At 51.4% G+C, this 27,603-nt stretch overlaps 1 protein-coding gene across 3 annotated transcripts in view; it reads right to left on the bottom strand.

Moving 5' to 3' along the window:
- Positions 1–27,603, bottom strand: part of cv-c (RhoGTPase activating protein) — a 453,196-nt gene that overhangs the window by 328,295 nt on the left and 97,298 nt on the right. Inside the window, exon 1 of one of the 3 annotated variants that reach the window (XM_050183840.3) lies at positions 11,760–12,093. The exons of the other annotated variants lie outside the window; for them this stretch is intronic. The gene's annotated coding sequence lies outside the window, so the exon portion shown is untranslated. Of the gene's footprint in view, positions 1–11,759; positions 12,094–27,603 lie in introns of those variants that run through there. 3 annotated transcript variants of the gene reach the window in all.

Genomic DNA, 27,603 nt, shown 5'->3' with positions numbered 1-27,603 from the left:
ATAATAATAATTTATGGATGCCCTTTCTTACTGGTATTGGGCATACGTTCCTGCGTCCACTGTGCGGCACGCACTATAAAAGGCAGAGTGCAACGTTTCTCGAAATCCAGCAAACGAAAATGCGGTCCGCGTAACATCTCGCGAGCGACACGACACCACGTGCCATGCTGAAGTTCCCACCGAGTTCGTCGTGCGCGAATAAGCACTGTTCGAGAAGTGGCGTGCATTAGATTCGCTCAAAGCCACGGAGACAGCCCTGAATTGCTCTCTGTTGATCGAGCCATCAACGAACGAAACTTCCGGATCCGGCTGCGGGACATAACGTCTGCTTAAGGGTCTGGAACACTACGGGAAAATAAACACGAGCAGTTACTTCGGGTGTCTTCATCTGTTCTTAAACGCCGCTAATGACAATATATCCGTCACAGCGAATGACATCTACGACTAGCAGGGGCCAATAGACGCACCATGCACTATATGTCATGCAGAGGTGAATTTGTAACCGTCGCATACGCCTGCGTATAGGGCAGGAAGGTACATGCACAGAAGGCAGGCGTGGAGCCAACCCGCACCGCGAACAGCGAGTCGAACATCTGGTTCCCTGCCAGGGCGACGTCAAGGATATACTTTAGATGAGACTACACAGAGCGCGGGCGTCTCGAGCGCTATGCGACGAGGACCCAGTACGTCTTCGTTCCGGAACGAAAGGGAGAAAGCCCTCGAGGGTCCAATTGTCGGCAGAGATAAATAAATAAAAATGACCACGCACAAAGGCGTCAGGCAGTGTGATTTACGACGTACGTATCGCGTGACCATGGTTCTTCCTCAACAATGAACACGAGCAAGGCGCGACGATGGAGAGATCTGCCTATATACGTCGTGCTCCGCTCCGCGGAGAATAGATGGGCGACGTGCTGCCAACCACCCGACCGCAGAAGCACCGACAAGGAAAATGAGGACAAACAATTTCGCGTCTTGCGGTGTCAGCGAACTTTCATATCGCGGGCGTCGTGCAATTTCTGGGCCCTAAGAGAGAGAGAGAGAGAGAGGAGACATAAGGAAAAGGCAGGGAGGTTAACCAGGCTGAGCCCGGTAGGCTACCCTGTACTGGGGAAGCAGGAAACGGGACTGAAAGTGAAGGAAGAAAGAACGTCACAGTCTCCACTGTTACGCTCACAAGCGTGTACCACTCAGTCAGTCATAAGCGGTCATACTGGCTGGTGCATTTCAAGAAACGCACAAGCGCCTTTGTGGCCTTGCACATAGCAGACGCACGAGGCCACGGGCCGAAGATCTTCTCCTCTGTAAAAGCACGGTCGTCTAAGTGCTCCAAAGCTGTACGAAGGGCACTCCTCTCGTCTTCGTATGTAGGGCAGTCGCACAGGATATGTTCGGTCGTTTCTTCGACACCACATCTGCCGCAATTGGGACCATCCGCCATTCGCTACTGTGCCGCTTGCGAGTGGGTGTTCCTTTCACAAACTGGACCCCAAGGGTTACGTATGCGCTTAGCGGGATAAAGAACGACGGAAGTGTGTGTACTTGCCATTAATTATTGGCATGAATGCATTTCAATTGAAGGAACACAAAGAATCTAGGAATTCCTTCACTGCTTGCAACGTTACACTGAGCTTCAGCTTCAACTGTTTCCGCAAGCTTATGTAGAATATACATTGCATTTCGTTGAACGTAGCGGCGTCATTCTATAGTCACTCCGGGACATGCGTTTTCAAGCGCTGTCAATAACGCTCTCGGCAAAACACGAGTGCCCTCGGCATTTTTCAGGCGTAGCCGCCCCGATTTGAAGCGCCGACTCCGTACTTTGCAGAAGAACGGGTTAAGCCACTCTGCGGGTCCTCGGCAGGCGCGCGACACGTTGGACATTAAATATTCCGTGTTTGTACACACCACCTCGGCACGAAATCTCGTAGGTGTTCTCGAATATGTCCGTTCCGATATGACAATCCCGCGAGCGAGAAGGCATAATACATCAAACATATATATATATATATATATATATATATATATATATATATATATATATATATATATATATATATATATATATATATATATATATAAAGTATACTGCTGGACCGTGCGGCACTCGCAGCACATTCACGGCGATAGCTGGCGAATCGTACCAGTTCGGAGCGGCTTCGACGACGGAGAGCGTCTTTTCCCAAGCGCACACACAGTCCCTGTATCAATGTGCACGACGGCGTCCCGCAGCGCTTGCGATGGTTCGTGACACCATGGTTCGTGCTCTTCCATCTTGCAAGCATGGCGCTCTTTCTCTGCAGAGGCCCGTTTAGATTTGCGCCGCGCTTCTGCAGTGCTGGCACCTTATGTGGAGGCACCACACTTCCAATTTGTAGCTTGGCTACGGCCGCTCAATACAGAAATACACGCACTGTCGGTCAAACGACTTATATCGTCAAAATGCCGGACGCGCGTTTTCCGCCGATTTCTGGCTGAGTGCTTGAAACGGGGGGGTACCTGTTAGGTTAGTTTGCGCTGCCGTTGCCGCGTGCAAGGCTAGGGTGCGTTTATTATATGGTTTGCCGCACCTTCACCAGATCGCGCCATGAGCGCAAGATGGCACAATGGCACGTTTGTCAATATGTACCCGCGAACACACGCCCTGCACGATACGTCTGCAGCAGGAAGGCGCTTTGTAGAGCAAATGTGGCCATTGTGTTATTAATCACGACGCGTAAGTATATTTGTTGCGTTGCTCGGCACGGCGCTGCCGTATGCAGTGTTACGATAGCTCTCACTCGGACGTTACGTTGGGTGTATCCCAACTGAATCATTGGCACTCGAGCGTCGGAGATTTTCTTAAGTTATCCGGCGACAGGGACCATGGCTGCAGCAATGCCATTTAAAGAGGGCCTCAAAACGTTATCACTGCAAAAGAAGCTAAATGTCCGGAGCACAGCAGCACTGCACGCACTTGCATTCAGCCATACGTGATCCTCCTCCCATAAAAAGAAAAAAAAAGGAATCTAGCCCCGTGAGCTGCAGCGTGCTTTCATCCAGCTTCCGCTGCGTACTCCCAGCATTGCAGGACGTCTCTGTTGGCAAAGGAAAGCCGACGACGATCACAATCGGGCCGGAAGAGAAAAAAAAGACATCCCCCGAGGCGTCGGCTGCGCGTTAGGCAGCTCCCATAACTCTCGCCGTTACAAGGTGTAGAAAGGAGAAACGAGACGAATGTCTCATTGTTGTGCCCGTGCCAAGGATCGCGGCTCGGCAGCGGATCACGCGATAGCCGAGGTAAGCGAGAGGAAAGGCACCGCAGCGGTTAGGAGGAAAGGATGCGGAGATGCGCTAGACAGCCATTTTTTACAGTAACGTGTATCACCATCAGCATCATCATCATCGTCGACGCTCCGATAGTGCTGGTGGCGGTTTGCTTCCGGAGATGTGAACTAATAGAGCTCCTAGGACACGTGTTCGCGGAATACAGGCTATGCCCTTTCCGAAATGGATAAGCGGCGGAGCGGGGCAGTGATACATCGGCTCCGTTCTCGGCTCTTTCCTCACGTATAAACTTCATCTCTTATTTTCTTTTCTTTGTTTTATCTCTCCGGCTTCCACTACTATTTTTCCTCTAGTTCCACCAAATAAACTTCCATTTTCCCTCCACTCGCCATATGTCTATAGCTATATGACAACGACGCTTCCAAAAGATATGGGAAACTGACTAGTATTAATTGAACCTTTAAGTTATGAGGTCTAAATTTGAAATAATCATTATATTATTAAAAGGGAGTAAAAGTGAATGTCGGGCAGAACATATCTACGATGGCTATCCAAGTACACTATAACAAGTACTGTGTTTTTTACGCGCAGCACGAACTAAAATATACAGCGTTGCGCCTGTAGCCCCCAAAAAACCGTCGCTTGCCCGTATCTGTGGGCCGCGCGAGCTCTCCTGCGGGGTAAGGGGAAAAAATACTGAAAAGGAAGAGACTTCCGGCGTAGCACGCCCGCCGGCGCGCGCTAATCTGCCGGTGCCTGTCCACGTGACGAACGCGCATGCGTATCTCGTCGTGGCGCGGCAGCGTGGCTTGCGTGATTAAAAAAATAAAAGCAGAAGAAGAAGATGGAGAAGAAGATCGCGCTCACGGGTTGGCGGGAAATTATTTTTATGCACCTAATTGAACTACCCGATTCTTGGCCACTGTGGGTATGTGCCACGGCCACTCAGGACAACAACAACAGCGACAGCCGCGGTGGTGATTACGCTGCGTATCGAAGCTTGGACAAGAGGATAATCGAACTCGCAGTTAATCAAACTGTACATATCAGATTGTCATCGCGTATACGTGGGGCAACATTATAAAAGCTCCTCATCTAGTGGATGAGTAAGTAAGTGCCATTTAACTTCTGGACGGCATGCTGGATGCCTCTGAGAGTGCTAGATGTATTTGCCATGAACGCTTTTTACCACATGAATACTTGCAGCATAATTGGTCGCACGACTGTCTTTCGTTCTCGTGGCACTAAGTTCAAAGATGACTTAGGCTAGGTTCCACGGCTTTGAAAACGTTTTATTGCTTGCGATAGTCATTTTAGTTTATTTCTGTATCTGTCCACAATATGTCTTAGCCATGGGGTGATGAGTATGTTACTTTTGTTGTTTTCAGGTGCGCCCACAACTTGACATGTTGGCAAAGCTCACTGCACGAATTTTACCCTGCTGTCGTCTTTCACCAAGAGGAAATTCAGCAGTGATAATTTTCCATCAATAAATGAAGGCTGTCACACTGTGCCATCTCCTCCGTACCGAATTCTCTGCTGCATTATAGGCATGGCAGCCTGCAAAGCAGGCAACTGTGGCATATTGCAAGTAATGAATATTAAGTTGTAAAAGCGTATCAGGTGAGCACAAAAACACCTAATTTCATATATTTAACTGGTGCTTCTTAAAGGGGAGTATGGTAGCGCGATTCAAAAACTTTGTGTCTTCTCTTGTCTCGTCTTTGAATCACGCTACCATACTCCCCTTGAAGATGCATTACCAACAAGCCCACATTGCAACCCTCGTGGTGCTCCTTAATTGTACTGCACAATAAGGATAATAAGAATTACAGGTTCACGTTGATTTTACAGCACTACGTACATTTTATGGTATTTAGATGTAAAAAGTACGTATATTTTAGGGCCTGTAGTTTAACAGTAATATTAGGTGAACACATGACCACATGCTGTGAAACTAAAAAAAAAAAAACGCTAATGTGTAAATTTTACGGCAGAACGTTGGCAGCCAAATATTACAGGTAAATTCTTGTTAAAATAATAGCCTGCTTCTTACAGTGTATGCGAATAGCCGTAACGTGTCAGGTATATAAGGCGTGTACTGCAAATGGGCTCCTCTTTCGTACCTCCCCGTGGAAATGCTGCGCCTTCTGGCGGCGCCGCCGCGAATTCCGCGCATATCCACTGAAACATACACAGTGCCCAAACTTTGCGTCGAAGAGGTTCACTGAAGAGCGGCACATAGCCAGTGACACTTGTCCAATGGCCCTACGGGCACATACCCAGCGGTACATACCCTCGGGTCCTCAGGATCGGCCCACATTCGCGTAGCCACATTAGGATCGGATAGCTACACAGCCGGAAAGAAAACTTGTCTGGTAATGCCAAGAATTTGCATCAAAAGACAACTTCTGCCGCCTTTGAGAGCCGACCAACAACCTACACATTATACGTGTGCAGCTTGCTCCAATAACTCAGCTACGCCGACGGCTGTCCCTCCGTCAACTTTCTTGGCCACTTATGTGCACGTGCGTGTTTTAGCATTGCGAGTCTTAGGTATCCCAGAACCATGGAGGTGGACGGGCAGCATTAAATTTGCCGCAGGCACCATATGTATAGCACGTGTCCTTTCCCCAGTGTAGGGTAGCCAACGGGGCTCAGTCCTGGTTAACCTCCCTACCTTTCATTTATCATTTTCTCTCTCTCTCTCTCAGAAACAGGCAACAGGTAAATGAACCTTTGTATTCTACCATTCTACCTAAGGTATTCAGGTAGCCCCAGCTGAAGCTCTCACTATGTGATAAACGAGAACAATGTGAACAGTATCGCAAATTTAGCAGTCATCTCTAACTAGACAGATTATATCAAACATTATTAATTTCCCCTATGCCTTCCTTGCTTGGCTTCATGTACACTTGTGTAGGAGAGTTAGCACCCTAAACTCTAACCGTCAAAGCATGGGCGCAGAGGTGGGTCAGCATCGGACGGGAAAAAATGAAGAGCGCCGTGCTCACTGCTCGGCGATTTGATAACAAAGTAAACAGGCAAGAAAATAATACAGGCGCTAAGACAACCGGGGACAAATTAGACAGAAAAGATATAGTATACACCAACGGACTGAGTCGCGGATCAACGGACAAGTGGGTTTCCTTGCATACGCGTGTTTGTTTCTTCTCGGCCATTGTCACTTTACAGGCTATCAAATTCGACTTGCACAAATAGACGATGCAGGGGGTGGGGAACAAGTGTCAAGACAATCTCCTAGCAAAGCTGAAGTGACTGGCTTGACGACAAACCTTTATCGGCGAGGAAGTCCCCTAAACTCTAACCGTCCGCTCTCTCTCTCTCTCTCTCTCTCTCTCTCTCTCTCTCTCTACTTATTTTGTCGAACAATATATCAACTTCCGATTCAAGTGCCAGCTTTCTTTTCTAGCTCGGTATTGGGAGCTGCGGCAAGCTTTTATTTTCAATTTGCGCGTGACGATTCATCCCAATTTTCTTCTGGACAATGGGAGTTCCGAGTCTGAGAGGCTTATCACGTTTCGCCACGCCCGCTCCTCTACCCCTCATGATAAACAGAAGGAACAGCCACCACGACACACAAGGCGGGGGGCGCGGAGGAGGTCGGTAGTGGACGTGGGGGGGGGGGGGGGGGGGGGAGGTCTGCTATCAGAAATCGCACGGGTATACCGAAACGAGGGCAGCGGATAAGCTCGGGGTCGGGGACGGGAGGCCTCCGCTTCCTGTCCCCTAATGAAGGCCATTTAGGCAACGTCCTTCTCCTTTACCCGCACTATCCACTTTCGGCAGGGCCCTGATCGCTCAGGGAGGAACTTATACACGAGCACCGATGGCTTACTCGGAATCACGAAGGAGGCGAGCCGCTCCCGCCATGATGGCACTCTCTCGAAACGTGGCAGAGCGCCACAGTCAGGAAAATCAGGCTAAGCATCTTCACAAGCTAAGCTTCAATTTGTTCTCTGTCTTGGTGAACTTAAATCAGCCGGCTTCTCGAAAAGAGAACAATGAAACCGTTTCACAAACATACAGTGGAGCTGTGCAACATCCTTACGCAAAGAACGCTAAAGAAAAAGACGAGCTCAGAGGAAAAATACTTTACACGATACCTGAAAAACTTGGCAAGCGTGCACACATCGCAATACCGGTTTCACAAGGATCACCAAGGAGTTGTCTAGCGTTTGGGCTACCTCGCGCAGGAGAATATTCGGGAGAGAGAGTGACGCCAGCCACGCATATCAGCACTACGGGCCGCAATTCCAAATGCAGCTTTTCGACATTTCGCTGATCGAAAACCGATCGAAACTGATCGAAAACAGCTGCGCTACTTCATTTCTAGTACTGTCGCCCACGCATACACGGGACTTATGCGCACAGTGTGCAAGGAAGGAAAGGTAAGCGAACGAACAAAACAGGACGACAAGCCATCGGCGAAATCATGAGGCCATCGCCAACATTTCCGTGATTGGTCTTGTCTTAATGATGGCACAGACGACTACACAGGCTCTAAATGGTCGCCGAAACGGTTGCACCCGACACAAACTGCGTCATTGTTCATTGCTGACTCAAGCGGCAGTACTTATGGTGCACGTTCGACCCCGTCAGTGACACTTAAGAACGCATGAACATGCAAGGCATACAAGCGGAAAGTTCACACGCCCGCTTTCTACTAATTATCGAGGCTTAGCGCTTGGGCGTCACGGAAAAAATACTCCCTATGAATATGTAGTTGAAAATAGGTATATAATTCATATATTGTGTAATGTAATCAGCATGCTACAGTAACGTTACTGAGAAAACAATAAGGAAGGCGCTATACCCTCGTTCCAAAACGGAAGCAACGACCAAAGCCGCTAACCGCTTTGTTTCACAGAAATTTGCAAAATATTAAATTGAATAGAAGCTTGTCCCGTAAACAAAACAAAAAAAGCACGAGATGCTTTTTGCTGGATCTGCACTTGAGAATAAATTATAAAAGCGACCGTGAGATACACAAGCTGGATTAGCATTTTCAGGTGACGATAAATGCGAGTGCATGCATCTTCAAAAAGTCCGAAAATCTACTTCCACACATGACACATATTCTACAACACGTTGGGTCGACAAAGAGACTAAGCTATATAAACGGCTTCGGCTCCTGCGTTTCCTTTGTAAGTTTGCTCTCTGGTGCATTCAAGTGGGCAAAAAATTTCGACCGTGTCTGTAACTAATTCAGGGACAATGTGCGGCAGAACTGAATAAAAGCAATCTGATTAGTTGCACCATGGAAGAAGCGCACACTTCCCGCTTTTGCGGCTCTAAACTGACGATAGATTTTCGAAAGGATCTACGTTTCGACTGCAGACATGAATGAACGAACGAATTAATTTATGACAAGGACTGTCACTTGGGCCTGTTGCGGGAACGATGTCTCTCAATTAGAGATCGATCAGCTTTTTCTTTCTTTATTTATTTTCATGCATGGGCGACGACTTGATAGGAGTTTGTGTTGACATCAACCTCACCAACCTATTGCGCATTGAGCGATAGTGGAGACGTTATCGAAGTGCGAGCGGTAAATACCATTGTTTGCTTCAATCAGATCGGCACCGAATGGGGCGCCCGCTTGCCCTCGTGCACATTCTGCCAGACCGGCTAGTCAACACACTCACCAATATAAGTGAACGCGTTCCGCGGCTGCGCCGATAGTGTTAAGAGGCTTACAGAAAGCTCCGTTCACATTGGCAGCTGTTACGAAAAAATATGCTATAAGCTGCAGGCGAAGGGCGCCTCCAGGTGGCTTGCCTTCTTTTCTTCTTTTTCATCACGGGTACTGTGCCCGCAACTTGTGCCGCACGTATTTTATGTTGGTTTGATGTTTTGTTTGGATTGTTTTGCGTTGGCAGTTTGCGTTTAATCGACATGCTTCCGGTTAGAAACAAACTACACATAAATATTTCAACGAAACGCGAAGCCCTATAACGTCGCCTGCGTGGAGCAACAGACGAAGGCGGAGGTTCTTGTACAGGTGCGCGCTTCACAAGTGTTGCGGCACAATGTGCGTAAGGCAATAAACAATCCGGGAGCGTTACGGGAGGAATTACCGACGCCTTGCTCCGGCGATCCCAAAGATTTCTTCACCGCTCCTTCTCAAACGGTTGAAGCAATACCACTAAGGAAACCTCGAAAACTGTAGCACGAGTGAAACTACGGGTACACACGCACTTTTATGCGCACATTTCGGCTAACAAATGTCACGGGAGAGTTGCCCTCGTGACGCCAGCAGAGAAGCCGAAGCAAAGCCCAGTGAAGAAAACGAAGGTGTGCGCTGATTAAATCAGCGCAGCCGGTCCAGCTGATTTACTGTTCTTAGGACTACTCTTCACCTCACGTAAAATAATGCTTGTAAGTCCTGTTACCACCCTTATTTGCCGATACAATATCGACGTTTAGGGCAGCGAAGGCGCGCAGAGGCGGTATTAATTCACATTATTGCTTTCTTCGCAAAGTAACTGGCATCAGAGCTAAAAGCCTTTATATTTCAGCGCCACGGAACAGCAGCGACAGTACGACAGTCAAGCTCGCGGGCCGAACGACAGGGTTCTTCGGCCCGTTACCACAGCGCACGCAAGCAACTCTAATACATCCGTCCACAATGCCGTTTTTGGAAGAGCTGTTAAACAGCACGCCCTGCTTTGGCACGGAGGAGAGAACATTCTTACTCACCCCAACAATAGCCTCCCTGCGTTTCTATCTGATGCCGTACCTACGACCTTTATCTAACTTCCTCTCTTTCTCTATTTCCTTTTCTATCTAATATGAGCTGTACCTGTCACCCGTTGCGTCACCACGGAAAAGCTGGGACCGAAGTAGAGTTTCTCAAAATACGGCCTACTGAAGGCCACGGAACATCCCTAAAGTGACGACAAGATGCGTTGTTGATGCGTAGCTCAATCGGGATCCCGCAGCGAGCCAGAGAAAGCTTTAAGGGCAGCCCCTGTCGCTACCCCCGCTCTCTTACCGCCATCAATCATCGGTTGTGAATCAACGCACGCACTCCTCCCAGAACTAGACGCACGCGGCACAGATGATTCGGTCGTCAAGTGGCGCTGCCGACGAAGCGACCGCGGATGCGACGAGTACGAAACCGGGAGTGCGCGAGTCGGCGCGCGCGTTTGTCGCCGCCAAAGGGGACACTGGCGCGACATCCCACGTATGCGCGCGTCACTGCTTTCGGCGAACGTGACGCTGTAGCGTGACGCGCCACGCCGTTTGACGTTTCTATTCCAGCGAGGCGGCAACCGGTTTTTTGGGTGCTGCGCTGTTCGCGAACCGCCAACATCAAACGTACGGGGAGGCTTCGTACGCGGTGGAGATCCACAGAGAGCGATAGAAAAGCTTAGAGCCGATTCGTCCATATGCGTCGCACTGAGATCGGGCTATCAGCCCAAGCCTGCAGGCAAGGAAGACTTATTCAGGGTGAGGGACGGACGCGTAGAGCTCCCCAGGATGATAACAGACGGAAATGCTGATATCGCGTATTCAACTCTGTCGAACAAAGTGTGCGCGCACAAGCAACCATACATACACATTATATATACGAAGAATGCTGCCAGGTCTTACGGGCGCGCTGAGCAAGTAAGCCCTTAGCAGCGCATTTTGCCACGCGTATCATTACACATTCATGCTGCGCGTACAAGCAATAGGATGGGGCTAGTCGTAATGGATGCCTGACTATACAAGCCGCACGAAACAGACGGGAAGACTAGATATACACAGGGACAAATAACACGAGATCTACGAGGAGGTGCAGCCCACATGTCGTCTGTCCATTATCTTCCCGGCTGTATTGCTCTTCCTGCAGCCATATGCGCACGAGTAAATTAAGAACACCGATCCCCAAGCCCTGAATGCCACTTCAAAGCAATATGGCACCAAAGGTACCAAGTTAGACAGCGGACCTATGCGCACCGAGTACAAGATTAGCAATGGTGAGGCACCAGTACAGAAATTTCGAGCTGGTACAAGGTTTTAGACAAGCGACTGTGTAAGCGTGGATTGTGTAAAGACCAACAAGCATGTCATGAGGACTCTGCGGAATTGTTGTGGTAGACAGTTAACGTTTAGACGCTAAAATAACAATATTTTGTTTGATCTTACCACAAATATTCTATGCTCTGCCAACGTCTACACGAAATGCTAGCTCACCATAATACGTTTTCAGCACTTCTCCAGCACAACACTGCAGGAGAGCATGGCCCAACGAACAGTGCCTCCAGAAAATTGCATATGCCAATTAGAAGGGGTTGAACAGACTCATATCCACGGCCATGACCGCAACCTCGAACACAAATCCGCACAACACAAGAACATCCCCTTAAATACAAGATACTCCATATTATAGAAGGCTACGAATACCAACACATTAAAGATGGCATCGCTTAGCATATTTTATTCACTGTTATTCGACTGCGTGCATGAATAAGCGCACTCACCGAGACGAAGAAGATGCCCTAAAGATGCCACGCAACTTACGTCCTAAGTCGTACACGTACACACAGCACAGATTCACCGCACAACCACGTCAGGGTGGACTTCGCGGTCTAGCACGCACTCATATCGCCGTCCGCAAGCCACAATCTACGGGCCGAGGATATCGGAAAAAGCTGCTCTCGAGAAGAGACGAGAAATACTTCTCAGCAGGGCAATCGGAGGAAGCGGAGGGACCCTCCGAGATTCCGAGTCGCGCCGCACCGCCAAGAATCGGCCGCCGATAAGGCGCATGCGACGGCGACGACGGCAAGCTCCCGCGGTAGCGGCGAGACGGCGTGCAGGCGGCGCCCCCATCAGCGGAGGTCGCAGGGCGCGCATACGTCGTGTACCGCAGGTCGCAGGCGCCTCGACGCCCGACTGATTCAGCTGGGTAAACACGACACCTGACGCGTTTCTCTCGACGCGCAAGCCGCGAGGAAAGCTCGGCGGAAACGGGAGCGACGTCGCCGCAGCTCGGCGTCCGAAACGCGCCGCTCCCAGAGTGCCACGTGGTATCTCCACACTCTTGCACCTGGTGCGCTCAAAGCTCGTCGTTCCATTAGCGAAGACCCGAGTTCCTCATCCCGAACGTGGTATCGCGCTGAAAGCCGTCCCATGCTCGTGAAGATAGCCGTACGCCTATCAAAAGCCTCTTTCCTTCTTCATTTACACCGACTGACTCGCGGCCAAAGCTAGATGCGGCCGAAGAAACCACTCCGTCGGCACTCCATGGTGAAATACGCAGCATAATGTTTTCTGCCCGCGATGGCGCGCGATATTTATTTCGAAGGTATATGCACGCAGAACAAGCATCGTGAACGATGGTCCGGACCATGTGCGAGCGCGTGGTGTTTCCTGAAGCCCACGATTTCCACTCGCACCGCGTGTAGGCACACCCCCTCTCCCTTAATTTTTTTTTTTTTTTCTTACGCTTACACGCCTCTCGGCAGAATGTCTCGTCCGCACTTCACGGCGACTTCTGTAAACACGACTTTCCTTTCCCGTCAGCAGCTATGCTCATAAAACTACAACCGAGCATTTGCATTTCCTCTACAGTTCGACATATCTGATTTCACGGAAGACCACTTGTACAATCTCTGGATCTGGAGCTGTCGCGTAACGGGGCCGCAGTGTTATCTGCACAAGCCGGAAAACTCGCAAGACGCACGCACGTACGCACGCACGCACACAACCAACCTGCAAAAGGGCGCCGGGTACGTAATTCACTTTCACTTTCCGCGGTCCACTCCTCGCGCGCACACGCACCAGATGCACAAATATAGCACCCGCTCCGGAGACCCGTAGTAAAACAACGGGGAATGACGATAAGCACTACGCACTATAGCTGGCGCACGTAGCGCACAGTGCGCTCGCCGGGCCGTGGCCTTCTTACGCACGAAGTGCGCGCACGCTCGAGAGGTGCGGTGGCCGGAGTCGACAAACTCCTCGAAGGCCCCTGCCGTCACGGCCCGATTGCGACGAACAATGGTGGCCGGCCGTCGACGGCTGGTCTTGTCTCGGCGCGCCCGCCGCCGCGAGAGCGTGCGTGCGTGCGTGCGCGCCCGTTTCCCGGCTGTAGCTGCGCACATCAGATCACCGAGCGCGCAAACAAACACGCCTCGGCGCCGAGCCCGCGGTTTTTCTCGTACCAGCACTTCCTGGCAATTTCGTGAGCGCGGCGCGCAGCCCCCCCCCCCCCCCCCTCATCACGCATGCCTTTCGAGGGGGAGCCAAGCCAGCCGTGTAACGCACGCTCTCTACGACCGGGCCTCACGAGATAACTGTGCAGCAGAGCTCTGTCAGGCAGTGGCTTCTCCCACACAATCACAACGGGCAGCGAAGCTCGTTTATCAAGGCGCTTTGTTCCTGAGGTTGTATTATTTCATAATGGAAACGTTAGCGCAACACATTTGACACTTCTGTACTGAGGCCGTCGTGAACGGATACATTCTATACCTATAGACAACACGTGAGCTTTTAGAGTGAAACCAACGACCGTCAAAAACCTTGTTGTACATTAGGTCTGCCGTGGGCTGACCTCGGCAGATCCAATGGAGTTCGCAGGTTTCAACAGTCGTTGACAGAATGGTCGTTGAAAGTACGCGTGTGACTCGAGTAAGACGGGATCTGCCCCGCTACCCGCGTTACAGTCATCACGCTAATAGCAAAACACTTGGCCACACGCACTGAAAATCGAATCGCGGCCAGCGCCAGCAACTGCGAACGCATGGCTCTTTTCAGCAATAGTGCGGTTTCGAAGTGCGAGGATTAGTAGACCGAAACTATAATAGCCTTAAATCATTCGACAGCTAAAGCACCTCGAACAGAGGGTCCTCCAGAAGCAACATGGTGAGGCATCGTGACATTCTGAGATCATGCACACCCGAACGGAAGGTGGCTCGGCGCACGTTGAGCGAGCTCGACGATTAGCTCAAAACTGCACCGTTTAGGTATAGTGTGCGAAAGAACTACCGAGCGCGAATGATAAGCCGAAATATCAAGAATATTTCGGTATATCTGAACATGGCTATCGAACTTTTATGATGATCTCCTTATATGTGGGTAACGTTCGTTATGCATGGCGACGTGACTCACAGCAGCAGCAGTTCGATATATGGAGGGTCGAGTTCGTCTCAAGCGATTAATTCAGTTGAAAATGTTTTGTGTGCGCAATACAGCGCATAGTTCGTTGTAGCCGGGTTCCTCATAATCGGGTTTCACTGTATATCGTTCCTGTGCTAGTGGTAGCCCGATCATAAACCATAACATTACCCACAATGAAGCACGATCTTAAAGAGGAGGAGTTACGATAACACACACTGCACCGAAACGCCGCACGGAACTGAAAGTGGCACATGGGAAGAACAACTATAATAGCAATAAAGAAAGAAAGGCGAGTGCGATAATCACGCGCTGCACGACGAAATACACTCCATTGTGTTCTAGAAGCCCGCGGGCGTTGAGAGAGTGGTGGTGATTATGCGTCACCCCCTACACTTACACACGCGAATGCGGGGTGCATTAAAAACCCATCCACCGGTGCTGCAGCGCACACTTTCCGCTCACGCGACTACGACGACGAGTGGGCGCCGAGGAAATAAAACGCAGGCTCTTCACTCAACAGCACTCAGCCTGCTCGCCCGTGGAAAGTGTCTCGTTTCTTAGCATTCATGTATGCATATTAACTTGAAGCCCCTTGCCTGACATGATTAAAATGACGACTGTCGTGAACGCGCCGAACCCTCAAACCGAACGGCGCAGATCACCATTCTCTGGAGCAATAGTCGATATTCAGCCTAATGCGGCGCGCATAAACGGACTAAAAGGTCCGAAAATTTCGCATAAATGTGCTGTGCAACTCTGGGGCTCGCAGAGGTAAGTCAATACACTCTCCATGTTTGCAGCAAGCGGAAAGACCTGTAAAGTAGAGAGCAAGAGATTTGCAGTGAGGAAAAGGATAAATGAAAGGCAGGGAGGTTAACCAGGACTGAGCGCGGTTGCCTAACCTGTATTGGGGGAAGAGAAAAGGGGAAGGAAAGATTAAGAGAAGAAAAAAAGAATCCGCTGTGGATATCGCCGACCTGTACAGTTCTCTATATCACAGACGGTCACCCAGTCCGGTAGCTCACAGAAATCGCAGCAGCGCTTTTGTGGCCTTTTGTAGCTGCGATATGCAAGGCCATGGTCCCAAAATCTTGTTCAAGGTGAATGGTTTTCTGTCCAACTGATTTAGAGCGGTATAGAGGTGATGCCTTTCATTTTCAAAGGAGGGGCAGTAGCGCAGGGGGCGTTCTACAGTGTCCTCGACACCACAGACATTGCACTCGGCGCTGCCGGCCATTCCAATCAAACATGTTTATGCATTGGTGTATGCAACGCTCAGGCACAAACGGCACAGCGTTGTTTCCTCACTTCACGGAAGCCCAGGTCAGAGCCGGAGTCACAGAGATGGATCGAGAAAAGGCAACCGACGGTGAGTAACAATGTATCTCACGTGATTACCGTTAACGTAAATCACTTAAGGCAGCAACGTGCTTGCTGCAGGGATACAGCTCATGCTCAAGACAAGCACTGATAAGCTATGCTGGGCACCATACGTCACGAGAAAGGGAACGAGGCGATGAGCATTCTAATGCACGCGGGGCGAACAAGCGTAAATGCAGAGCCTGGTGCGACCGTTTTCCCAAGGTGGACGGCTTGAAATCCACCTTGATTACTTCTATTAATCATGTGCCACTGTTAAGCGATGTCAGAGGTAAGCACTAATGCGTCAAACGCCAAAACCAAGCGAGCTCTTCATCGCAGTGTTCTCTCAACCAGCGAGGATTCGGGAACGCGAAAAGCAGCTGGCAGATTTCTTCTTTGCCTTCCCGTCCCACGCCCCCGCACCACGTGACGGCGAAATAAAACGGTCCATTAAGGCCAAGCTTCGCCACAGAGCGTCTGGCAAGTTCCCCATGCAAGGAGCCATTGCGAAAACAGCTCACGTAGACGCTCGCGCAGGCACCCACACGCACTCGCGGGGACCGGAGCCACGAAACACAGCCGGCATGAAAACCCTCTCCTCGCATGCGCCAAACACAAGTGCACGTACTCACGCCGCGCGGGCAACAATGCGGTCCACAGCCTACACACACACACACACACACACACACACACACACACACACACACACACACACACACACACACACACACACACACACACACACACACACACACACACACACACACACACACACACACACACACACACACACACACACACACACACACACACACACACACACACACACACACACACACACACACACACACACACACACACACACGCACGCACGCACGCACGCACGCACGCACGCACGCACGCGCACGCACACGCACCTCAGACCACTACGTGACGAGTTCATTACGGAGTCGTCGCGCAGCCCTTCGCCGCGGGTAGCCTTTCACACATGGCAGCACCGGCCAAGGAGCTCCTCTGTTTTCAGCAGAGTCAACGGTCGAACGGGTTCCTACGCGCAGAACTCGCAGCTGAATATGCGGTCAGCATACGAAATACACGCATCTCACCCGGCAGACACAGCGCGCAGCGGTGCCACAAGCGAAACCACTATCAGCAGCAAATACCATCTCCTATTTCCAATGCCCGATTACATTAGGAAGTATTAAGCTGGCGTACACGCATTCAAATCCTAAACAGCATCGAAACAGCTAGTGTTCCTGCATATGGTGGCCTACGGGAGCCATCTGCATGCAAGTCCGTACTCTAAACAATTCGCGACGTGTAACCGCCAGCGAAACACTGGCATTCACAAGTATACCAATACACTGCAGGATCAATGCTCAAGCTAGCATTTTCTATACGCGTCGCGCAATGGTCAGGATTCACTGACTTGCGGCGCCTCCACTATGGCATCCATAATGCATTCAGTGACCTCTAGTAATATCTCTGAAGTGATCTTGCTAAAAGCGAATAAATACACTGCGGCTATTAAAGACAATGCCTTCTTTATGAAGATGCGAGAGAGTGAAGTGTGCGGTGACACGCGTCCTGTGGTCAGCTTTATTTTAGCGTGTTCAGCGTAACAGCGGGCTTAGCGGAACAGCAGGATCGAAATAGGCATGCGCGGAGCGCTAAGCCACCCACAGCGTTTAGCGTACGCACGCTCTTTCTCAGATTTAACGTCACCACCTTTGCGTGGTTTACGTACTGTTGGGGTCTCGGTGCTGACGCCCGTTATTGCCAATGGGTCGCAAGCCCCAAGGGTAGCGTTGGCCTGGCGGCCTGGGGCACTGGAAGCATCCGAAGGTCCCGGCAAAGCAAGAGAAGACTGGTAACAGAACAACTTGTTTATTCTAACATAGCAAAAGAGCGGCCGGTCAGTTCGACCGAAGTGGAGAGACGGGAGAGCACGTAACTCAACAGAAGAAATCGGAGCCTCTCCCCTGGCGTCCGGGGGCAGCTGCTCTTATACTCTCGGCGTCGCGGGCCAGAAGGAAGGTCACGGGATGAGCCCACGCGACGGCGGAGCATGAGCCCACGACGGCGCGCACGGTCGAGCCGAGAGACATGGTGAGCCGAGTGCAGTGACGCATCGCCAACCCGCCGACGGACAGACCTCCTGGCACCTCACTTGGGGAGCTCCGCTCCCCGGCTGCCGCGCTTTGACAAGCGTGGGCACACACACACACACGCACGCACGAAGACACGTGGCACTGAAACACGCCTGGACACGCTTGGCGGGGAGGCGTTGCGGCGGCGTCGAACGGCCCAAAATGTCCGCCGCTTTGAACGAAGCCCCGGCGTCCGTTGCATCCGCGCCGGCATTACCGCGCGTTGTAGGCGAAACGTAACAGACCGCCCCGCCGGGGGAAGGAGATCCCGATGGTCAGGGGACTGCATCCGCTGTCCGGAGGGATGTCGCTCGATGATGCTCATAACCGAAGTCGGGCGTCCGTTGGCGTTTCTTGAGCGCAGCGCACAGAGAAGGCCTCGTTCTCACGTTCAGGTTCACACAGGACACTACAAAGTGACTTCGGGAGAGTTGACATTTTTGTTCTCGTTTCCGGCAAGCGTTAGAACCACGCCTGAAAGTCAACCGCTCAGTCAGCAAGCACGGCACAACCCTCACTAAGCCCTGCCAGGCTCTTTCCCCTTTTATACTGCGGCCTAGTTCCTTACAGTAGTTTAGCAGCACTCAGAACGCGTCCACAAATCGGAAAATTGCACTAGAAAGCACATCATCACTTTGAAACACTACACAAAAGCAATAAGTTAAAAAAAATCCTGCCTCAGGAAGAAAAACATCCGTAACAAGCAATTTTGAGGCTGATTCCCACGTTAGGGGCTTCGACTTAAGCCATCGGCGTTACCGTTGAGACTCCCCTTTTTGTAACGCACCTCAAAGGAATATTGTTGCAAAGCGAGGCTCCAGCGCAGGAGGCGGCCGTTTTTGGGAGAGATGGTCTGCAGCCATTGGAGAGGGCAGTGATCCGTCTCAATGATAAACCTCGAGCCAGCTAGGTAACATGACAATTTCTGAACGGCCCACACGATACACGCACACTCTTTCTCGGTGGCGCTATACGCCTGCTCACGACTCGTCAGCTTACGACTAGCATACAGGACGGGGTGTTCTACTTCTCCATTTTCCCGTTGGCACAGTACAACGCCCATGCCTCGCTCACTAGCATCACACTGAACAACGAACCCTTTTGAGTAGTCGGGCGATCGTAGCACAGGCTGGCTTGTTAGGGCGCTCTTTAGGGCGCTAAAAGCTCTTTCCTTTGTCTCGTCCCAGACGACTGTTTGCGGCTCTGTCTTTCTTAGAGCATCCGTTAAGGGAGCCGCGATATCAGAGTACCTGGGGATGTACCTCTGATAGTAGCCGGCGACACCTAAGAACGACCGAATATCGGTCTTCGTGCGCGGTTGCGGGAAGTCTCGCACAGCGGCCACCTTTATTTCAGAGGGGCGGCGACGACCCCGACCAATCACGTGTCCGAGGTAGACAACCTCGGCCTGTGCTAACTGGCACTTGGGAGCCTTGACTGTCAAGCCCGCATCGCGCAGGCGGGTTAGCACTGCCCGCAAGTGCGCCATATGCTCAGGCCAGGATGCGGAGAATATCGCTACGTCGTCTAGATACGGTAAAGCGAATTCTTGCTGTCCCCGCAACAGTTTATCCATGAGGCTTGAAAAGCAGTATGGCGCGTTCTTCAAACCAAAACTCAAAACTTTAGGACGGAATGTCCCCATTGGTGAAATGAACGCCGCATACCTACTAGCCTCTTCTGTAAGTGGAACCTGCCAATAACCCCTGACAAGATCTAGGGTGGAAATAAACTGAGCGCTACTCACTCTCTCAAGGCGCTCCTCGATGTTAGGGATCGGATAAATTTGATCCTTAGTGATGGAATTAAGCCTGCGGTAGTCGACGCAAGGACGAGGTTCCTTGCCCGGTACCTCAACTAAAATCAAAGGGGAGGTATAATCACTCTCACCTGCTTCAATAACACCGAGCTGTAGCATTTTCTTTACCTCAGCCTCCATAATATCACTCTGGCGGGGTGACACCCGGTACGCCTTGGATCGTACTGGCTCTGGGGAGGTAAGTTCTATGTCATGAGTAAGGACAGAAGTCCTACCAGGCCTCTCAGAGAACAGACCTTGAAACTCTTGTAAGAGCTGGTGTAGTTCGGTTTTCTGCTCAGGCGACAGCGATGCTTTACTTATTAAGTCACTAATGACTTGATCGGTGTCTTTCCTGTTCGTCACTGAGCCTAGTCCCGGAAGCTCGACCGGAAGCTCTTCTAACTTTCCCGCATCGGGAATTTCCTCTCCAGTATCTGGTGCCTTTAACGCTACAGGCTCAATTTTATTCCGTTCGGGCGTGCTCTGAATACCAGCTTGCTGCGCCTCTGACCCTTTCTCATCGTTCAACAACGTCGGCCCCGCAACTACCGCCTTTGCAGCGAGCTCCCGAACCTTCGATCTGGCTAAGGCCTGAACGCTAGCCTCACCAAACAAAAGCCCCTTCTCGCGCAGGAGGTGATCGGACCTGTTCGAAAATAGGTACGGGTACTGGGGGGGCAGCATAGATGACACTGCGGCCTCCGTCTCAAGTGCTCCGAAAGGTCCTTCAATAAGCACTTTTGCTACCGGCAGACACACGCTATGAGCTTCCACTGCTTGCTTGATCCATGCGCACTCGCCCGTGAACATATCGGGTTCTACGTAAGAGGGGTGAACTACATCCATTGTAGCTGCGGTATCGCGAAGCACTCGGCACTCTTTCCCGTTCACGAGGAGGTCTCGCATGTAAGGCTCGAGAAGCTTGATGTTCTCGTCAGTGCTGCATAATGACAAAAACACGACTTTTGGTTTTGTTTCTGGACACTGCGCCGAAAAGTGACCCGGCTTCTGACACGTATAACACACGCGCACTTGCCTCATCTCGAACCGCTTTCTGCGTTCGGCTTCGGCTGCCGCCGTCTCCTCACGTTCGGTCGGACACTGCGCCGAAAAGTGACCCGGCTTCTGGCACGTATAACACACGCGCGCTCGCCTCGTCTCGAACCGCTTTCTCATGGGCGTGAACTTCGGCCTCTCAAACTTGGAGCCAAATTCACCCTTTTGACCGTCCTTAGCTCCGCGAGCCCGACGCGTCACAAACTCCTCGGCTAGCTCAGCGGCTCGAGCCACCGTACTAACGTCTGGCCTATCCAAGACCCAGTACCGCACGTTCTCAGGTAACCGACTATAAAACTGTTCTAGCCCGAAACACTGCAGAACTTTCTCGTGGTCACCAAACGCTTTCTCTTCTTTGAGCCACTCCTGCATGTTTGACATAAGCCTGTACGCAAACTCTGTATATGACTCACTTTTGCCTTTCTCATTTTCCCGAAACTTCCGACGGAACGCCTCCGCTGACAGCCGGTACTTTTTTAGCAGACTCGATTTCACTTTGTCGAAATCCTCTGCCTCCTCTCTCTCCAAGCGAGCGACTACGTCGGCCGCCTCGCCGGGTAGCAAAGTGAGCAAGCGCTGTGGCCACGTTTCCCGAGAGAACCCCTGCTTCTCGCACGTTCGCTCAAAGTTAACCAGGAACAAACCAATGTCCTCTCCAAGCTTAAACGGCCGCATCAGGTCAGTCATTTTGAACAATACTCGTTCTCCTGCACCGTGTGCCTGACTTCCATTACGAGCGCGTTCCATCTCTAACTCGAGACGCTTCATTTCCAAAGCGTGTTGACGGTCGCGCTCTTCTTTTTCTTTCTCTTTTTGTTCTTTAAGTTCGCGCTCCTGTCTTTTTGCCGTCTCCCTCTCCTCAATGGTCTCAAGGCATTCCGACAGCTCATCATCCTCAGCTTCTAACTCAAGAATAGCCCTTAGCAGTTCTGGTTTTCTGAGTTTGTCTGAGACATCCAGACCCAACTCTCTTGCAAGCTCCAGCAATTTCGGTTTGCGCAACGACTTCAAATCCATGGCTGCTCTGAATGCTGCTTTCTCTACTGCCTACTATTGTCTTGCCGCAAACTAACCCGGCAGCAACGACAACCACAATTACCAGCTCTGTTTCTGACACTAACAAAAGCCTGGCAAAACTCAGAAGAAGAAAGTCCCGCACTCACCAAACCTCGCAGCCAAGAATTCAGCGCAGTCGTTCCGCTGCAGGCAACCAGTCATCACACAGGGCTCGTTGCACTGCTCCCGGATGGTCGTTGTGCTGCTCAGCATACATTCAACCGCATCTCTTCGCTGCTGGCCTCCGTTGTCGCGATCTCACCGCTGGCAACCAGTTGTTGGGGTCTCGGTGCTGACGCCCGTTATTGCCAATGGGTCGCAAGCCCCAAGGGTAGCGTTGGCCTGGCGGCCTGGGGCACTGGAAGCATCCGAAGGTCCCGGCAAAGCAAGAGAAGACTGGTAACAGAACAACTTGTTTATTCTAACATAGCAAAAGAGCGGCCGGTCAGTTCGACCGAAGTGGAGAGACGGGAGAGCACGTAACTCAACAGAAGAAATCGGAGCCTCTCCCCTGGCGTCCGGGGGCAGCTGCTCTTATACTCTCGGCGTCGCGGGCCAGAAGGAAGGTCACGGGATGAGCCCACGCGACGGCGGAGCATGAGCCCACGACGGCGCGCACGGTCGAGCCGAGAGACATGGTGAGCCGAGTGCAGTGACGCATCGCCAACCCGCCGACGGACAGACCTCCTGGCACCTCACTTGGGGAGCTCCGCTCCCCGGCTGCCGCGCTTTGACAAGCGTGGGCACACACACACACACGCACGCACGAAGACACGTGGCACTGAAACACGCCTGGACACGCTTGGCGGGGAGGCGTTGCGGCGGCGTCGAACGGCCCAAAATGTCCGCCGCTTTGAACGAAGCCCCGGCGTCCGTTGCATCCGCGCCGGCATTACCGCGCGTTGTAGGCGAAACGTAACAGTACAGTTTACGCACAACGTGGCGGCAGTCCTGGCCGCCCACTTCGAACTGCGTGCGTCTGTGCGTGAGACTGAGTGACACGCGATATTTTGGGCATGAATGACGCGACGGCGAATAGTCGGCGGCTACTGTACGACGGCGATATAAGGCGTCCTACCGTACACAAAAAACGCCAGCAGCACGCTGCGTCGTCACCGATTGCTCCCTGAATGGATCGCGACGTCGGCGGCGGGGCTCATACCGACGCGCCGCTGAGACGTGCCATGGAATCCAGGTTACGCGCAACCGCTCACGCGAGAGCCAGCTGCATGCCGCCCGCGCTGTCACACGCCGACCTGATGTGGCTACTGCGGAGGACGCTTTTCAACGCGTTTGCTCCTCCCGCCGAGTCGTACTCGAATTGCGAAGCGTCGTAAAGTGACTTCAGGAACGCGAAAACAAACAAAAAGAGCTGGGCGCTTATTTGGTGTCTCAGTTGTGTTACAGTTTAGTATCGCTGCAAAGCCGTAGCCGTGGCAGCATTACTATAGTGTGAATAGGCAATAGGTGGCACGCACTGAAAGTGTACAGGGCGCGGCGTCGGAGCGGTTTTGTTTCATCTCGAGAAGGGAAGCGCACAGACTATAGCGAACAACAACAGTTGCCGTCCGGAGCCATTCCATGGCCAAGCAGTCGGCGTAGGGGGACGTGTTGATGGCAACATGTGATGCCAAACGATAACGAAGGAATTCAAAATGTTTTCTTTGTTTTCTTATTTTGAGTTATACTCTGCCGACATTCGAACACGAAAACGAAAGGGTGAACTGCTACGCAGCGAGCTGAGCACGATCGTGCATTGAGTTCCGCATGCGCTGCTTTCGGTGGCTGTGTTCAGTGCGAAACTGAACACATGACCCGAGTTCTAAGCATGCCTTCCAGCAGCGGTTAAACCAGCGAAGCTTGTACAATTGCCACAAGTACGAACACGCGTAATTTCTCCTGTTACAAGTGGTTGCATATATAGTTCGATCTGGAAAGCCTAAAAGTTTCAAGAATACAACTCTGACCACGAGCGCACGCGTTAGTTCACACGGAAAGTAAATCTATCCCTTGCGGACGCAATAAATGACGGAACCACTGCTGCGTCATGTTTCACGCCATTAGCTACACAAGACTCGTTCGCTAGCAGAAGTCAATGGTGCGTGAAAACTTTGTCAGTATTCACATGAATACGCCTAGCCTGGCTACATTTCCTTTTCTAATCCGTACAAAGAGACCCCAAGCGAGAGCGATGTCGCTTACGATGGTTAGCCCTAGTTACGAGAATCCGAAATGGGGAAAAAAAAAAGAAACAAGGAAGAAACACTTCCTGTTAAAATAAAAAGAAAACGACACTTGTGCGTGACGCCTTGCCACGCACGTCATCTACACGCGGACACGAGGCTGACAGACGGAACGAAAAAATAATAAATAAAAGCGAAGACGCAAGTGACAGACTCATCGGAGCTAAGACAAAATAACGACCACTGCAGCGAGGTCCTCGTGACGGCAGGTACAGGACCGTACGTGTCTCAGGAGCACAGAGTCAGTGACCTCATGTTTACAAGCGAGACGCGTCAGTCACCGTGATGCATGGTCTGCGCCCTAATCATGGCTTTATTGCGCCAAATTAATACTTTTCTCGCACGCCAGAGAATGCCCCCCCTCTCCTTATGCACACACACAAACAGCAAGCTCAAGCAGGCCCAGGGCCTTACTTGAGCCCTAACTCTCAGCCACGTCCCTCTTTACTCTTCCCCCTTTCAATAAAGTTTATCACCACCACCAAACACATATACACACAATTCAATCTTGAGAAGGAAAGCCAAGTAAAGTAAAAATAATGCGCACTCGGCGTTAACAGGCAGAAAACATATACAAGCCAGACGTCTATATGCCCATATTCACAAAAACCTCTTACACTAGAATTTTTCAGAAGTAAAAATTCCAATATCGATATGTTTGCACAGCGCAGAAGACGAGGACTGAAGGAAGAACACAACACAGCGCCTGTGCTGTGTTCTTCCTTCAGTCCTCGTCTTTTGCGCTGTGCAAACAAGTCGATATTGAATCGCCAACTCGCCCAAGCTTCCACCTTATCAAGTTAAAAATTCCAGCTAAGCTGCGTTAGCGAAGGCGGCTAGCCAATGGTAAAGAGCACTTACGAACGAAAACCTTTCAGAATGCGGCCCCTAGTTTTTCCTAAGCTCAATAAGTGTCAGAATATTTCGAAAAACGACGCTGAAGAAGATAAACATCTAAGAAAAAAGAAAGGAAAGGGGGGGGGGGGGTAGCGGTGTTCTGGCGTGAGCTCAACCTCCACAACTCCGTGCAAAGCTTACAGAGAGAGCTGTACACAGAATCGGCCAAACGGATTTCAGTGCGGCCTGAACAGCAAGACCAAGAGGCATTTTTTTTTTCATATCTCATCATCTCATTCTTACACGAAGAGAGAGTGAGAGAGAGAACGTGCGCGTGTGTACGCAAGAAGGAAAACTGCTGCACGCCATTTGGTAACAAGAAGCGCGCAGGCATATTGCACCGCACACAGGCGCAGGTTACGCCATGCACAGTCGCCTATTCGTGAAATCTGCACATTGCAACTTTGGCAGTGAGAGAGTGCTGAGAGCATTTAAGGATGCTCGGCAGAGCACACGCTTGCGCATGGCTCGCACAGCAATGTGACGGGTAAGACTGCGCTAGAAGGGGCGTGTCCGGCTGCGCATCCATCTCTGCGGCTGCCGCAGTTCACGGCCTCATCCGGCCCAGTTCTTCGAATAGCCGCGTAAATTATCCGCTCCGGTGAGCACCTCTCGGCGTAGCTGGCGGGTGAAGAGCGAGAAGGAAAAAAAATAATAAAAAGATGCCTTCGCATGTTTCTTGTTTCGCGCCACACACTGTGCCAGGAGTTAACATACACAGCTTGCCACTAAAACCGCGGTCTTTCGTAATTTCAAACGAAAGTTATAAAAGCTTTGAACCGCGGCACGCCGCTAGCCCACAGGAGCAATATTCGGGCATATTGCATATTGCTCTTAACATGTTTGGCGGAGAAAAATCTTTGGAAGGACGAAGGCTGTTGAAAGGAATTAAGTGATAGCTCGGCGTAAAGTTCGGTTACCCTTATACGAGCACACGTGAAAAGCGGGTATGGTCTCATTAGACAAACCGATGGCAGTCAAGTTCGTTGCACTTGAGAGAGAACGCAATATTCTAACGATTGCAGGAAGATAAATTTTTATTTCGGCCGGGTCTCAAACGCTCACAAAAGCCCACATGTCGCAACATGCGTGAAGCAAAGCTCTCGTGACGCGGTTAATTCAATGCTGTAATACTAAATGCGATGCGCACAATCGTATTTATCGTCAGCTATGCAACGCGTCGTCTCAGGCACCGTACCCGTCGCAACCTTAATATCATGCAATGTTTATGTTTCCGCGCTACACTGTTCACAATCTGCCAAAATGCAAACAGCAGTTCATGAGAATGTACACCGCGGGCCGTCGACTGACGCAGTGATGTCACGAGGAAAGAATGATGAGTACAAGTGTACGCAGAGAGAGCTACGATGCCAAACGACAGTGGTAAGGCTGACTGTTATTTTTCCCCATTTTATTCCTGCGTCCGTGGCTTATAACGGGAACTGTAACTCACGCGTACGTACTCTCGCGCGAACGTAGTTTCACGCGCTCGTGCTGCACGATGTGAGGCATACGCTGTTATATGGCAAGGCGGCAGCCGCAGCAGCAGTCACGGTAAGCAAGGTCCGGGACGGTTTGCGAAGAAAGTTTCGCTTTAATAAGAGGCAGAAATAAATCAACGCGCAGCGCAACAATCGGGACTCTGCGGTCGTTTGCCCCTCCGCGTTCTCACACCTCAAGAAGCCCGATTCTCTCCTGTCATCTCAAGAGCGGCCGCCTTACGCCACAGACTTTCGAACAGTACGGCGGCCGGAAACTGCACGGCATCAAAAGAGGCTGCCTGAGAGACGCGTCCTGCGCGGCGTGCAGCCGCGCATCCAGGTGCAATGTGAACGGAATTATCGTGCAACTGGCGGCCAGAGTGGCATATATATCATGCTCCGGCGTAGAAGTGCGCCACCTACGCAGCTCTGCTCATGCACGCACGATGCTCTAAACGACACATAAGCACGCACGCACGCACGCACGCGCGGACACCACCAGCCGAGACAGTAGCCGGCCGTTGGCGTTAAGAGAAGGCGTAGCGTAAACGCCTTTCTCGTTTCGTAATACGGGCCGCGCACACAGAGCCGGCGAGAGTCACGGTCCACGAGAGAATGGGCCGCTGCTCCATAAAGCCCGCGTGCACCCACCACGCGGGCGCGCGACACGAAGCAGGCTGCAGGCAGATGTGGGACAACGAACCCATTCATCACGGCGCCGTCGACGACGCGTCACACAGCAGCGCCAGTCAAGAAAATGAACGAAGCGAGCCGCGGCAGGCTTGAAGACGACGACCGAGATTTGGAGCGATTTAGACTTGAGTGCACGCGCGCGCATATGCGCACTGCTCGCCCGAGAGAGAGAGAGAGAGAGCTCACAAATGTCTCGGCGCGTTCGAACTCATCAATGCGAGGGCGTAATAACTAACGCTCTAAAGGCCAGTAAACGCCATCCACGCACTTTCGGTAACCTGCAGCAAGAGTTCTGGCGGATACAAAGATTCTAAATGATGCAGGAAACCCTTTCCGCCAATGCGCGCATTCTAGCGCACAATGCAACGCGCAAGTGGCATTCACGCCCACAAGCTTGATAGTGAACTCAAGTTGGCAGGGTTGCTTTCTTCTTTTTAGAAGATGCAGTAAAACCACAGCGCGAC

Source organism: Dermacentor andersoni, chromosome 4 (assembly GCF_023375885.2).
Source record: "Dermacentor andersoni chromosome 4, qqDerAnde1_hic_scaffold, whole genome shotgun sequence".
NCBI classification, from domain to species: Eukaryota; Metazoa; Arthropoda; class Arachnida; order Ixodida; family Ixodidae; genus Dermacentor; species Dermacentor andersoni.
Note: the sequence above shows the minus strand (reverse complement) of the source record. Positions and strands in the feature narration are given on the sequence as shown.